Here is a 15,164-nt window from a genome sequence, read left to right as displayed (position 1 = left end):
CATTGATATAAAGCTTGCAATCTATATTCCAATTTTCTCATTGGAAAAAAATATATCTTTGAGTCTTTCCTCCTCCATTGCTGGATCCCATCCAGGATCATGTATTGCATTTAATTGTGATTTTCTCTTAGTTTTTTTTTTGTTGTTGTTAAATTGTGGGAATATATATAAACTTTCTCATCTCAACCACTCCCAAGGATACCATTTACCTGGATTAATCACATTCACAATGTTGCAGTATGCCCATCTTCCTTTACTAAAACTTCCCCATCTTCCCACACAGAAACCCTACTGCTGTTAAACATTAACTCCCTGTGATGGCTAAGTTCTTGTGTCATCTTGGCTAGGTTGTGGTATTTGGTTGTTTGGTCAAGCAAGCACTGGCCTGATTGTTACTGTGAGAATTTTTTTTCATTATCACATAGTCACATTGTGAAAGCTATATCATTATACATTCATCTTCAGGAAACGTGGCTACTGGAACACAGCTGTACAGTTTCAGGTACTTCTGAAACTAAACTAAAAAGGGGCTATCTATATAATGCGTAAGAATAACCTCCAGGATAAACGCTCGACTCTGAAATCTCTCAGCCACTTTCACTTTATTTTGTCTCATTTCTCTCTTCCCCCTTTTGGTAGAGAAAGTTTTCTCAATCCCTTGATGCTGAGTCCCAACTCATTCTAGGATTTCTGTCTCACGGTGCCAGGGAGTTTTATACCCCTGGGATACATGTCCCATGTAGAGTGGGGGAGGGCAGTGAGTTTGCTTGCCATGTTTGTTGAGAGAGAGAGAGGCCACATCTGAGCAACGAAAGAGGTTCTCTGGGGGTGACACCTAAGCCTAATCTTAAGTAGGCTTAGCCTATCCTTTGCGGGGATAAGTTTCATATGAATAAACCACAAAATTGAGGTTTGACCTAGATTTGGTTGTCTCCACTGCTTGTGAGAATATCAGGAATTCTCCAAATGGGTAAGTTGAATTTTCCCCCTTTCTTGCCATTCTGTCAAGGGGTGTTTGCAAATACTTCTTTGTTCACTGTTCAGTTCACTCTGGGATTTATTGGGGTATCACATTGGACAGACCTACAAAATCTCATGCTCTGTTCAAAGTTCCATGTGCTTATGGTGTTCAATTAACCTGTCCATATACGTTATATTAGGAAATGTACTAGTCAAAATATGAATTTTATGCCAAATAAACGTTTTTTGCTTTAGTCTCACACAGAAATTGAAGTTTTAAAATATCAATTACCGTCTATTTTCCACACCCTGCAATATTGACATTCCTTTGTTCTTTTTCATGCAAAGAACATTTTTTAATTTGTTCATTCAGTCACTGTCATTTTAAACTGTAGGTATTCCTAGATTATATGTTGAGGATGTTTTGTGCATTGAAATCATAAATAATTTGATTGCATCTACGGCTGATTTACATCTACAATCAACTAAAGAGACTTCTTTAACATTGAAAGAAGCGTCATCCAATCAGTTGAAGATTGTAAAAGGAGAGTTGATGACTTCAGCAGTCAGAAAGAAGAATTTCTATCTCTACTTCAGCTAGCCAGCTTCTCCCAGGGAACTTATTGAAAACCTTCATTGCAGACCCCAGCTTGTGATGTGCCTTAAGAAATTTGGGCTTGCCGATACCCACAATCACATGAGCCTGTTCCTATAACAAATCTTATAATATTTACATAATATGTGTCTCCTGTTTTCTTTCTCTGGAGAACTCTGACTAATAAACTGCTCATTCCCCATCCCCTAGACCCCGGGCAATCTGTACTCTAATTTCTATCTCTGTGAGTTTGCTTATTCTCTAATTTTCTCTGTAAAAATTGAAACTTAAGTTTAACATCCTAAATGTATAATAATCTCATTTGCTTTGATACCAACCTCAGTTCAATAGTATATGCAAACTGTCTTCCTATACCCCACCCTTCATGTATTCTTGTCACAAATTACATGTATACATTAAGAGCCCCAAAACACTGATTTCTATCCACATTACTTACATTTGCCTTTTATAGTCTGTATATAAATATATTTGTTTTATATTCTGTATATAAATGTAATAGTATTCTGTACATAGCTAATTTGCTAGCCGCCAGAATGCAGTATGCCAGAAATGAATGGCTTTTAAAAGGGGGAATTTAAAAAGTTGCTAGTTTACAGTTCTGTGACTGAGAAAATGTCCCAGTTAAAGCAAATGTATAAAAAAATGTCCAAATGAAGGCACCAAGAGGTTACCTTCACTCAAGAAAGGCTAATGAAGTTCAGGGTTTCTCTCTTAACTGAAAAGGCACATGGCGAATGTGGCGAAGTCTGCTATCTTCCTCTCCAGGCCTCTTACTCCATGAAGCTCCCCCAGAGGCATTCTCCTTCATCTCCAAAGGTGATGAAGGCTTGTGGACTCTAGTTCTGATGTCTCTGCTGCTCTCATCATTCTCAAGCTTTCTCCAAAATACTCCCTCTTTTAAAGGATTCCAGTAAGCTAATCAAGACCCACCTGGAATGAGTGGAGTCATATCTAATATTGAATAGGGATTAGAAGAAACGGTTGCTTCCACAAGATTGATTAAGATTAAAACATAGCTTTTCTAGGGTACATAAATCCTTTGAAATCGGCGTAAGGATCATGCCATTGGCAAACAGGAAAAGTTTTACTTCTTTCTTTCCAATATGGAAGTGTTTTATTTCTTTTTGTTGCCTAAGTGCTCTGGGTAGAACTTTCAATCAGTGTTGCATAATAGTGGTGACTTTGGGCATCTTTACTTGTTTCTGATCTGAGAGGGAAAGCTTTCAGTCTTTCACCATTAAGTAGGATAGATACCCTTTATCATGTTAAGGAACTTTCCTCTATTCCTAGTGTGCTGGATTTGTCAGATACCTTTTCTGTATCAATTGAGATGGCCGTGTTTTTTGTTGTTGTTCTTTTAATTAATGTATTACGTTGATTTTCTTATGTTTAACCATTCTTGTATACACATAAATCCCACTTGATTATGATGTGTAATTCTTTTGATGTGCTGTTGGATTCTCTTTGCCAGTATTTTGTTGAGGATTTTTGCATCTATGTTCATAAGGGATATTGGTCTTTAGTTTTCTTTTCTTGGGGTGTCTTTATCTAGCTTTGGTTTGAGGTTTTAGTTTTCTTGGTCTCATAAAATGAGTTTAATTTTTTATAAAACTTTGAGCAGGACTCGTGTTAATTCTTCTTGGGATGTTTGATAAAATTCACCTGCAAAGACACCTGGGCCTGAGCTTTTCCCTGATCAGAAAATGACTGATTCAGTCTTTTTACTTGCTATTGGTTTGTTGAGTGAGATCTTCTGTTGCTTCTTAAGTCAGTGTATGTAGTGTGTATGTTTCTAGGATTTGTCCATTTTATTTGATAACCTATATTTTATGTAGGTTATCAAATTTGTTGGTGTACTGTTGTTCATAATGCCCTCTTGTATAGTCCTTTTTAGATTCCTGTGGGCTGGGTAGTAATGTCCTTCCCTTCATTTCTGATTTCACTTATTTGTGTCCTTTCTCTCTCTCTTTTTTTTTCTTTGTCAATCTAGCTAAAGAGTTGTCAATTTTATTGATCTTTTTAAACAATCAGTATTGATTCTTTGTTGATTATTTCTTTCTCTCTCATTTATTCTCTCTCTAATTTTCATTTCCTTTCTTCTGTTTGTATTGGGCTTAGTATATTCTTTTTCTAGATCCTCAGTTTTTAAGTAAGGTCTCTCATTTAAGATTGTTCTTTTTTAATGTCAGCATTCAGTGCTATGCATTTCCTTCTCAGCACTGCCTTTCTTGCATCCCATAAGTTTCTGCTCCCCCATAAGTTTTGCTATGTTGTATTTTTGTTTTCATTCACCTCAAGATAACTCCTAATTTCCCTTGTGATTTCTTCTTTAAGCCATAGGTTAAGAGTAAGTTGTTTAGGGTGGGCCACGGTGGCTCAGCAGGCAAAAATGCTTGCCTGCCATGCCAGAGGACCCAGGTTCGATTCCTGGTGCCTGCCCATGTATAAAAAAAAAAAAAAGAAAAAAACAAGAGTAAGTTGTTTAATTTCCACATATTTTTGGATTTTCCATTTCTCCCTGTTAGTTCTAGTTTCATTCCATTTTGGTCAGAGGCAATACATTGCATGATTTTGGTGTTGCTTATTTCATTGAGAGTAGTTTCATGACCTAATATATGGTCCACCCTGGAGGATGATCCATGTGTACTAGAGAAGAATGTGTTTGGGTGATGTATTCTAAATATGTCGGTTAGGTCTAGCTGGTTTAGAGTTTAGTTCAAGTCTTCTGTTTCCTTATTGAACTTCTGTCTAGATGTTCTGTCCATTATTAAAAGTGCTATTTTGAAATTTCCTATTTTTAATATAGAACCATCTATTTCTTTCTTCAGATCTATCAGTATTTACTGTATATATTTTTTTAGTTTTTATATCTTCCTGTTGAATTGACCCCTTTGTCTGTAAATAGTAATCTTTGACCCTTGAAACAAAAGAACTATTTGATGTTAATATAGCTACCCTGGCATTCTTTTGGTTACTATTTGTGTTGTATTTTTTTTTCACATACTTGCACTTGAGCCTTTTTATCTCTTTGAAGTTAAGGTGAGTCTCTTGTAAAGAGCATATGGTTTGGTCATGCTTTTTTTTGTCATTTCTGCCAGTGTCTGTGTTTTGACTGAGGAATTTAATCTATTTTCATTTAAAATAACTGCTGATAATGTAGGACTTTATTTTGCCATTTTGATATTTTGTTTTTGTAAGTCTTGCCCATTTTCGACCTTTAATTCTTTCCTTAATACCTACTTCCAAATTTATTTGGCTCGTGTAGTATACCATTTTAAGACCCTTTTCATTTCTTTCTGAATATATTTTTCATGTGTTTTCTTTGTGGGTACAGTGGTGTTAAAATTTAAGATCCTAAATCTATAACAGTCATATTTGATTTGATACAAATTTAAGTTCAGTAATGTAGACATAGACTGTTCCTGTACCCCTTTGTCCCCCCAGCTATTTTTGTACTTTTTAAAAAGTTTTATTTTTGTACATTGTATGTCCAAAACCACAGTTTTTTGTTTGTTTGTTTTTGGCTTGAAATAATATTTTATTGCCCAGGATATATTTTTTTTCCTTGTGTCTTTTCTTTTTTTGTGTGTGTGTGTTCTTTTTAAATAACTATTAAATTTAAGCTTAGGGAAGCTTATTTACTGAAGATAAAACAAAAACAACACTTTTGAATCATTTACTAGCCTCATCTCATTGTAAGGGAGGGATGGTAGTCCTCTTGCAAGGGTAAGATTTTATGCCATGAATGATGCAGGTCTGGGCCTGGTGGTACTGAGTGGAGACAAAAGCACTGTTGCCAAAATTATAACCTGCTGTTGGCATTTGTGGGGAGAAAAAGCCCTTGCAAATTTCTAAATAACATTAATCTCTGTTAGAAAATTCTTAAGTGTATTACAGGCCAAAAAGGGAATGAAGTTAGAAAATGCCTCAACAGAGTTTGAATAAAATACTGGATTTCGAGAGTTACTGAGCCTTGGCTGTGTAAAAATAGGGCAGTAGATTGGGTCATGCTTACAATGGTCTCAAGTTCAAATAAACTAATTTGACAATAACACCAGTTCACAGATCATGCACATATCCAGGGGCTTTCCTTCAGGAGGTGCTGGTGGAAGGTGTGCTGAGTCATTTTCCAATATAGATGCCTGGTCCCAAAGCCCAGGCATGAGAAATGAAGAGAGATGGAACAAACACCGTAATAAATTCTATAGAAAAAATACCCCCTTTCTTCATGGCCCCTCTTTTTCTCATGCTTAGGGAAGCAGAACGTTTAGGGTGCCTGAAGGTGGAACTCCTTAGGTGGAATGTTTTCAGGTTTACTGGACCAGTCAGATAACCAGTCTACACTTTTCTTCAAACCCTCAACACCTTTCTCTCCTTTTCCAACTTCTTCTGACTGAGAGCTATGGTCCCTGCTCTCATACATAATCTGTCCATCTTCTTGTGGGGAAAGGCTGTCACAATGAGAACTGCCGCTTGAACTACTCTGTCCCGATTCATGTTGTTCATCCAAAAGAATCTTCTCCATGTCTCCACTGTGGATAGAAGATGATGAGGGGACATGTTCAAACTCCTCATTTTTGCCATTGCCATTATCATTACCATTGGTGCTGTTCATTGGAAGCTCCACCCAGGCACTGTTGAGGCTGGCTGGAGGTGGCAAAGGCTGTTCACCATCATCGTACTTGTGCAGGGGCCGGCTCCTCAATTAAATGAGACAACATTGTCAGATGCCTGTAAGAGCTGCGGTTGAGCTGGACTGTCTCTGGTTCTCAGGCAGCAACCCAAAACCACTGATTTATCATACGTTTTACGCATTTGCATTTTAGCTTCTGTGTGTGGCAAGAAGTAGATACATAACAAATACAATACAATCATACTGGTTTTATAATTACACGTATGGTTGGTTACCTTTACTGGAGGTCTTTATTTTTTTATACTCCTTTGATCTACACTGTCTTAGTGTCCTCTCCTTTTTGACTGATGTACTTCCCTTGACATTGCTCATAGGGCAGGTCTACTGGTGACATATTCCCTCAGTTTTTGTTTACTTGTTTACTTGTGTCTTATTCTTTCCCTCCTTTTTGAAAGTCTTGTCTAATACAAAATTCCTGATTGACAGTTGTTTTCTTCAGCACTTTAAATATTTCAAAGCTTTTCTTGCTTCTATGGTTTCTGATGAATAATCAGCCTTTAATCTTTTTTGGGATTTCCTAGTACATAGCTCATTGCTTTTTTCTTCAGTTTTTAGCATTTTTTTCCTTGTCCTTGACCTCAGAAAATTTGCTTATGTGTCTAGGCATTATTGTCTTTGAATTTATGCTGTTTGGAGTTTGTTAGGTTCCTTTCTTCCATTAAAATTGGAAAGTTTTAGATGTATGTTTTTTTCTGCCCTTTGCTGTCTGCTTCTCTTTCTGGTACACCCATAGTGTGTGTATTGTTACACTTGATGGTGTCCCACAGGTCCCTTAGGCTCTTTTATTCTTTTTATTTTTTATCTGTCTGTATTTCAGCTTGAGTCATTTCATTGTCCTGTCTTCAAGTTCACTAATTCTTTCTTTTGCTACCTCTAATCTGCTGTTGGAACCTTCTAGAAAATTCGTCATTTTTCATTTCAATGACTGTGTTCCTCAACTCCAGTATTTCTCTGGAGATATTCTCTATTGTTCAATCACCATTGTCCGCAGTACTTTAGTTCTTTCTTTGTGTTTTCCTTTATCTCCTTGAGGTTACTGAGGGTAATTATTTTAAAGCCTGTGTGCACTAAGTCCAAAGTGTGGTCCAAAACCACTTTTTGATGATTATTGATTGATGGTTCTCTGATTTTTATCCTGATCCTTTGGATGGGCCATCATTTCCTGTTTGTTTGTCTTCTAATATTTTGTTGCACACTGCACATTTTTCCCCACTTTTTTAATGAAAATTAAAAAATATATATATAACAACAAACACTTTTGTGCATTCTTTTTTTTTTTTTTTTTTTTTTTTTTTTACATGGGCAGGCACCAGGAATCGAACCCAGGTCCTCTGGCATCGCAGGCAAGCACTCCTGCCTGCTGAGACACTTTAGCCTGCCCAACAAACACATTCTTAACATATGATCATTCCATTCTACATATATAATCAGTAATTCACAATATCTTATAGTTGCATATTCATCATCGTGATCATTTCTTAGAACATTTGCATCAATTTCAGAAAAAGAAATAAAAAGAAAACAGAAAAAATGCATACATTCCATACCCCTTACCCCTCCCTATCATTGATCACTAGCATTTCAATCTGCTAAATTTACTTTAACGTTATTTATTTTTATTCCATATGTTTTACTCATCTGTTGATAAGGTAGATAAAAATAGCATCAGACTCAAGGTTTTCAGTCGCGCAGTCACATTGTAAAAGCTATATCATTGTACAATCATCGTTGAGAATCATGGCTACTGGAACACAGCTCTACATTTTCAGGCAGTTACCTCCAGCCTCTCCATTACATTTTGACTAACAAGGTGATACCTATTTAATGCATAAGAATAACCTCGGGATAACCTCTTGACTCTGTTTGGAATCTCTTAGCTATTGATGCTTTATTTGTCTCATTTTGCTCTACCCCCTTTTGGTCAAGAAGGTTTTCTCAATCCCTTGATGCTGAGTCCCAGCTCATTGTAGGATTTCTGTCCCATGTTGCCAGGAAGGTCCACACCCCTGGGAGTCATGTCCCATGTAGAGAGGGGGAGGGCGGTGAGCTTGTTGTGTTGACTGGAGAGAGAGGCCATATCTGAGCAACAAAAGAGGTTCTCTTAGGGGTGGCTCTTAGGCCTAATTTTAAGTAGGCTTGACCTATCCTTTGTGGGGTTAAGTTTCACTTGAACAAACCCCAAGATTGGGGACTCAGCCTATTGCTTTGGTTGTCCCCACTACTTCTGGGAATATCAGGAATTCTCCACTTGGGGAAGTTGAATTTTCCCCTACTCACCATTCCCCTAAGGGGACTTTGCAAATTCTTTCTTACTCACTGTTCAAATCACCCTGGAGTTTATTGGGGCATTACATTGGACAAACCTACAAAATCTTATGCCCTACTCAAGGTTCCATGTACTTATGGTGTTCAATTAAGCTGTCCACTTAAGTTATATTAGGAATTGCACTAGTCAAAGTACAAATGTTGTACCAAACAAACATTTTTTTGCTTTAGTCTCACACATAAGTTAAAATTTTAAAATATTAATTACTATCTATTTTTAGCACCCTGCAGTAATGACATTCCTTTGTTCATTCTCATGCAAAAATATATTTAAATTTGTATATTTAGTCATTATAAACACTCTAGGCATTCTAGATTATACCATCTCAGTCTTTATCATCCATCTTTCTTATTTCATTTGTGCCCCCAGCCCTCCTCCCTCTATCATTCTCACATTTAGCTTCATTCAGTGTTCTAACATAATTGTATTACAGTTAGGCGGTATTGTGCTATCCATTTCTGAGTTTTTACAATCAGTCCTGTTGCACAATCTGTGTCCCTTCAGCTCCAATTATCCAATATCTACCCTGTTTCTATCTCCTGATGGTCTCTGTTACCAATGACATTCTCCAAGTTTATTCTTTAATGTCAGTTCATATCAGTTCAAATACCATACAGTATTTGTCCTTTTGTTTCTGGCTAACTTCACCCAGCATAATGTCCTTAAGGCCTATCCATGTTGTTACATACTTCATAACTTTATTCTGTCTTACAGCTGCATAATATTCCATCATATGTATATACCATAGCTTGTTTAGCCACTCATCTGTTGATGGACATTTTGGCTGTTTCTGTCTCTTGGTAATTGTAAATAATGGTGCTATAGACATAGGTGTGCAGATGTCCGTTTGATTCCTTGCGCTCATGCCCTCTGAATAGATACCTAGCAATGGTATTGCGGGATCATATGGCAGTTCTATACTTAGCTTCCTGAGGACCCGCCAAACTGCCTTCCACAGCGGTTGTACCATTTGACATTCCCACCAACAGTGGATAAGTGTGTCTCTTTCTCCACAACCTCTCCAGCACTTGTCATTTTCGGTTTTATTGATAATGGCCGTTTTGACGGGTGTGAGATGATATCTCATTGTGGTTTTGATTTGCATTTCCCTAACAGCCAGGGAGGTTGAGCATTTTTTCATGTGCCTTTTGGCCATTTGTATTTCCACTTCTGAAAATTGTTTGTTCAAGTCTTTTGCTCATTTTGTAATTGGGTTGTCTATTTTTATTGTTGAGTTGAACAATCTCTTTATATATTCTGGATACTAGACCTTTATCTGATATATCATTTCCAAATATAGTCTCCCATTGTGTAGGCTGTCTTTTTACTTTCTTGACACAGTTCTTTGATGCACAAAAGTGTTTAATTTTGAGGAGTTCCCATTTCTTTCTTTCTTTCTTCAGTGCTCATGCTTTGGGTGTAAGGTCTAGGAAACCGCCTCCTATTATAAGATTTGTAAGATATTTTCCTACATTTTCTTCTAACAGTTTTATGGCCTTAGACCTAATGTTTAGGTCTTTGATCCATTTTGAGTTAATTTTTGTATAGGGTGTGAGATATGGAACCTCTTTCATTCTTTTGCATGTGGATATCCAGTTCTCTAGGCACCATTTATTGAAGAGACTGTTCTGTCCCAGGTGAGTTGGCTTGACTGCCTTATCAAAGATCAGTTGTCCATAGATGAGAGGTTCTATATCTGAACACTCTATTAGATTCCATTGGTCAGTAACTCTGTCTTTATGCCAGTACCATGCTGATTTGACCACGGTAGCTTCACAATATGCCTTAATTTCAGGTACCGTGAGACCTCCGACTTCATTTTTCTTTCTCAGGATACTTTTAGGTATTTGGGGCACCCTGCCCGTCCAGATAAATTTGCTTATTGGTTTTTCTATTTCTGAAAAGTAGGATTTTGGGATTTTAATTGGTATTGCATTGAATCTGTAAATCAATTTAGGTAGAATTCACATCCTAACTATATTTAGTCTTCCAATCCATGAACACAGTATGCCCTTCCATCTATTTAGGTCTTCTTTGATTTCTTTTAACAGTTTCTTATAGTTTTCTCTGTCTAGGTCTTTTGTCTCTTTAGTTAGATTTATTCCTAAATGTTTTATTCTTTTGGTTCCAATTGTAGATGGAATTCGTTTCTTGATTTCCCCCAGATTGTTCATTAGTATTGTATAGAAACACTACAGATTTTTGAGTGTTGATCTTGTAACCTGCCACTTTACTATACTCATTTATTAGCTTTAGTACTTTTGCTGTGGACTTTTCAGGATTTTCAACATATAGTATCATATTGTCTGCAAATAGTTTTTTTATTTCTTCCTTTCCAATTTTGATGCCTTATAAATTTTTTCTTGTCTAATTGCTCTGGCTAGAACTTCCAACACAATGTTGAATAACAGTGTGGTATTATTCCTGATCTTAGGGGGGAAGTTTTCAGTTTTTCCCCATTGAGGATGATGTTAGCTGTGGGTTTTTCATATACTCCCTTTATCATGTTAAGGAAGTTCCCTTCTATTTCTATCCTTTGAAATGTTTTCAACAGGAAAGGATGTTGAATTTTGTTACATGCCTTTTCTGCATCAATCGAGATGATCATGTGGTTCTTCTGCTTTGATTTATTGATATGGTATATTACATTAATTGATTTTCTTATGGTGAACCATCCTTGTATACCTGGGATGAATCCTCCTTGATCATGGTGTATAATTCTTTAAATGTGCTGCTGGATTCGATTTGCTAGAATTTTGTTGAGGAATTTTGCATTTATATTCATTAGAGGGATTGATCTGTAGTTTTCTTTTTTTTTGTAATATCTTTGTCTGGCTTTGGTATGAGGGTGATGTTGGCTTCATAGAATGAGTTAGGTAGCTTTCCCTCCTCTTCAGTTTTTTTTGAAGAGTTTGAGCAGGATTGATACTAATTCTTACTGGAATGTTTGGTAGAGTTCACATGTGAAGGCATCTGGTCCTGGACTTTTCTTTTTGGGGAGCTTCTTAATGACTGATTCAAGTTCTTTACTTATTATTGGGTTGCTGAGGTCATCTCTTTCTTTTTGTCAGTGTTGGTTGTTCATACATTTCTTGAAAGTTGTCCCATTTCATCTACATTGCCGAGGTTATTAGCATAAGGTTGTTTATAGTACCCTCTCATTACTTCCGTGGGGTCAGTGGTTATGTCTCCTCTTCCATTTCTGATTTTATTTATTTGCATCCTCTTTCTTCTTTTTATCGGCTTCACTACGGGTCCATTAATCTTACTGATTTTTCTCATAGAACCACTTTCTGGCTGTTGATATTCTCAGTTGTTTTCATGTTCTCAGTTTCATTTACTTCTGCTCTAATATTCATTATTTCTTTCTTTTTGCTTGCTTTGGGGTAGTTTGCTGTTCTTTCTCTAGTTCTTCCAAGTGGACAGTTAATTTTTTGATTTTTGCTGTTTTTTCTTTTGTGATATAGGCATTTAGGGCAATAAATTTCCCTCTTAGCACCTCCCTTTTCTGCATCCCATAAATTTTGATGTGTTGTGTTTTCATTTTCATTTGCCTTGAGATATTTACTGATTTCTCTTGTAATTTCATCCTTGACCCACTGGTTGTTTAAGAGTGTGTTGTTGTGCTTCCATATATTTGTGAATTTTCTGGCACTCTGCCTATTATTGATTCCCAACTTCATTCCTTTATGATCTGAGAAAGTGTTTTGTATAATTTCAGTCTTTTAAAATTTATTGAGAATTGCTTTCTGACCCAGCATATGGTCTATCCTTGAGAATGATCCATATGCACTTGAGAAAAAGGTATATCCTTTTTGAATATTGAATCTGTAAATCAATAGGTATAATGTTGTATAAATGTCTGTTAAGTGTAGCTCATTTATTGTATTATTCAACTTCTCTGTTTCTTTATTATCCTCTGTCTAGATGTTCTGTCCATTGATGATCTTGGGGAATTGAAGTCTCCAACTATTATGGTAGATGTGTCTGTTTCTCTTTTCAGTGTTTCCTTCATGTATCTTGGAGCATTCTGGCTCAGTGCATAAATATTTATAATTCTTGTGTCTTCTTTTTGAATTGTTTCTTTTATTAATACATAGTGTCCTTCTTTTAACTGTTTTATATTTGAAGTCTAATTTGTTGGATATTAGTATAGCTACTACTGCTCTTTTCTGATTATTTGCATGAAATATCTTTTCTTAACCTTTTACTTTCAACTTATGTTTATTTGACAGCATATAGATGGGTCCTGTTTTTTAATCCATTCTGCCAGTCTGTGTCTTTTGATTGGAGAGTTTAATCCATTAACATTTAGTGTTATTACTTTACAGGTAGTACTTTCTTCTACCATTTTGCCTTTTGGATTTTACATGTCGTATCTAACTTTTCTTCTTTTTACCTTTATTGATAGTCTTCATTTCTACACTCTTCTTCACACCTCTCTGTCCTGTCTTTTCATATCTGCTTGTAGTGCTCCCTTTAGTATTTCTTGCAGAGCTGGTCTCTTGGTCACAGATTCTCTCAGTGATTTTTTTGTCAGAAAATGTTTTAATTTCTCTCTCATTTTTAAAAATTTTTAAATATTCTTTACATACCAAAAACACCAAACAAATGCAAGCATTCTAACTTTTGATCATTCCGTTCTACATATATAATCATTAATTCACAATATCATCACATAGTTGCATTATCATCATCATGATCATTTCTTGGAACATTTGTATCTATTCAGAAAAATAAATAAAAAACGAAAACAGAAAAATAAATTATACATACTGTATACCTCATCCCTCCCTCCCATTCATTGATCACTAGCCTTTCAAACTAAATTTATTTTAACATTTGTTCCCCCATTATTTATTTTTAAATTTTTTATTAATTACAAAATATATTACATGAAAGAAACACAAACATTCTTTATATATGCTCATTCTGTTGTACATATATAATTGTTAATTCACAATATCCTCATATACTTGCATATTCATTATCATCATTTCTTGGAACATTTGCATCTATTCAGAAAAAGAAATAAAAAGACAACAGAAAAAGGAATAAAACGAAAACAGAAAGAAAAATAAGTTTATACATACCATACCCCTTACCACTCTCTTTTATTGATTACTAGCATTTCAAACTAAATTTATTTTAGCATTTGTTCCCCCTATTATTCATTCTTATTCCATATGTTCTACTCGTCTGTTGACAAGGTAGATAAAAGGAGCATCAGACAGAAGGTTTTCACAATCACACAGTCACATTGTTAAAGCTGTATCATTATACAACCATCATCAAGAAACATGGCTACTGGAATACAGCTCTACATTTTTTGGCAGTTCCCTCCAGCCTCTCCATTACATCTTGGATAACAAGGTGATATCTCCTTAATGCGTAAGAATAAACTCCAGGATAACCTCTCGACTCTGCTTGGAATTTCTCAGCCATTGATACTTTGTCTTGTTCCACTCTTCCCCCTTTTGGTTGAGAAGGTTTTCTCAATCCCTTGATGCTGAGTCTCAGCTCATTCTGGGATTTCTGTCCCACATTGCCAGGAAGGCCACACTCCTGGGAGTTATGTCCCACTTAGACATGGGGAGGGTGGTGAGACTGCTCGTTGTGTTAGCTGGAGAGAGAGGCCACATCTGAGCAACATAAGAGGTTCTCTTGGGGGTGACACTTAGGCCTAATTTTAAGTAGGCTTGACCTATTGTTTGTGGGGTTAAGTTTCATATGAACAAACCCCAAGACTGGGGGCTCAGCCTATAGCTTTGGTTGCCTACACTGCTTTTGAGAATATCAAGAATTCAACTTGTGGAGGTTGAATTTTCCCCCGTTCTCACCATTCCCCAAAGGGGACTTTGCAAATACTTTTCCATTCACTGATCAAATCACTCTGGGATTCATTGGGGCATCACTCTGGACAAACCAACAAAATCTCATGTCCTACCCAAGGTTCCATGTACTTATGTTGTTCAAGCAACTATCTACATAAGTTATATTAGGAAATGCACTAGTCAAAATATAAATTTTGTACCAAATAAACATTTTTTGCTTTAGTCTCATAGTAAGTTGAAATTTTAAAATATTAATTAGCATGTATTTTCGGCACCCTGCAGTAATGACATTCCTTTGTTCTTCCTCATGCAAAAACATTTTTAAAATTTGTGCATTTAGTCATTATCATTGTACACTCTAGGCATTTCTAGATTATAACCATCTCAATCTTTATCGTCTATCTTTCTTTGTGATTTCACTTATACCCCTAGCCCTCCTCCCGCTACCATTCTCACATTTAGCTTCATTCAGTGTTTTAACATAATTGTATTATAGTTAGGTAGTATTGTGCTGTCCATTTCTGAATTTTAATATTCAGCCCTGTTGCACAATCTGTATCCCTTCAGCTCCAGTTACCCAATATCTTACCCTATTTCTATCTCCTGATGGTTTCTGTTACCAACAAAATACTCCAAGTTATTCACTAATGTCAGTTCATATCAGTGAGACCATACAGTATTTGTCCTTTTGTTTCTGGCTAATCACAGTCAGCATAATATCCTTAAGGTCCATCA

General features: G+C 36.1%; 1 protein-coding gene and 1 pseudogene across 1 annotated transcript in view; one reads left to right on the top strand and one right to left on the bottom strand.

The window, feature by feature from the left end:
* The window catches only part of MRPS25 (mitochondrial ribosomal protein S25), a 72,690-nt gene that overhangs the window by 43,499 nt on the left and 14,027 nt on the right, over positions 1-15,164 (top strand). The gene's annotated exons all lie outside the window — the stretch shown is intronic.
* Positions 5,508-6,297, bottom strand: LOC143646963 (BCL2/adenovirus E1B 19 kDa protein-interacting protein 3-like pseudogene; annotated as a pseudogene).

This window comes from Tamandua tetradactyla, chromosome 9 (genome assembly GCF_023851605.1).
Source record: "Tamandua tetradactyla isolate mTamTet1 chromosome 9, mTamTet1.pri, whole genome shotgun sequence".
NCBI lineage: Eukaryota > Metazoa > Chordata > Mammalia > Pilosa > Myrmecophagidae > Tamandua > Tamandua tetradactyla.
Note: the sequence above shows the minus strand (reverse complement) of the source record. Positions and strands in the feature narration are given on the sequence as shown.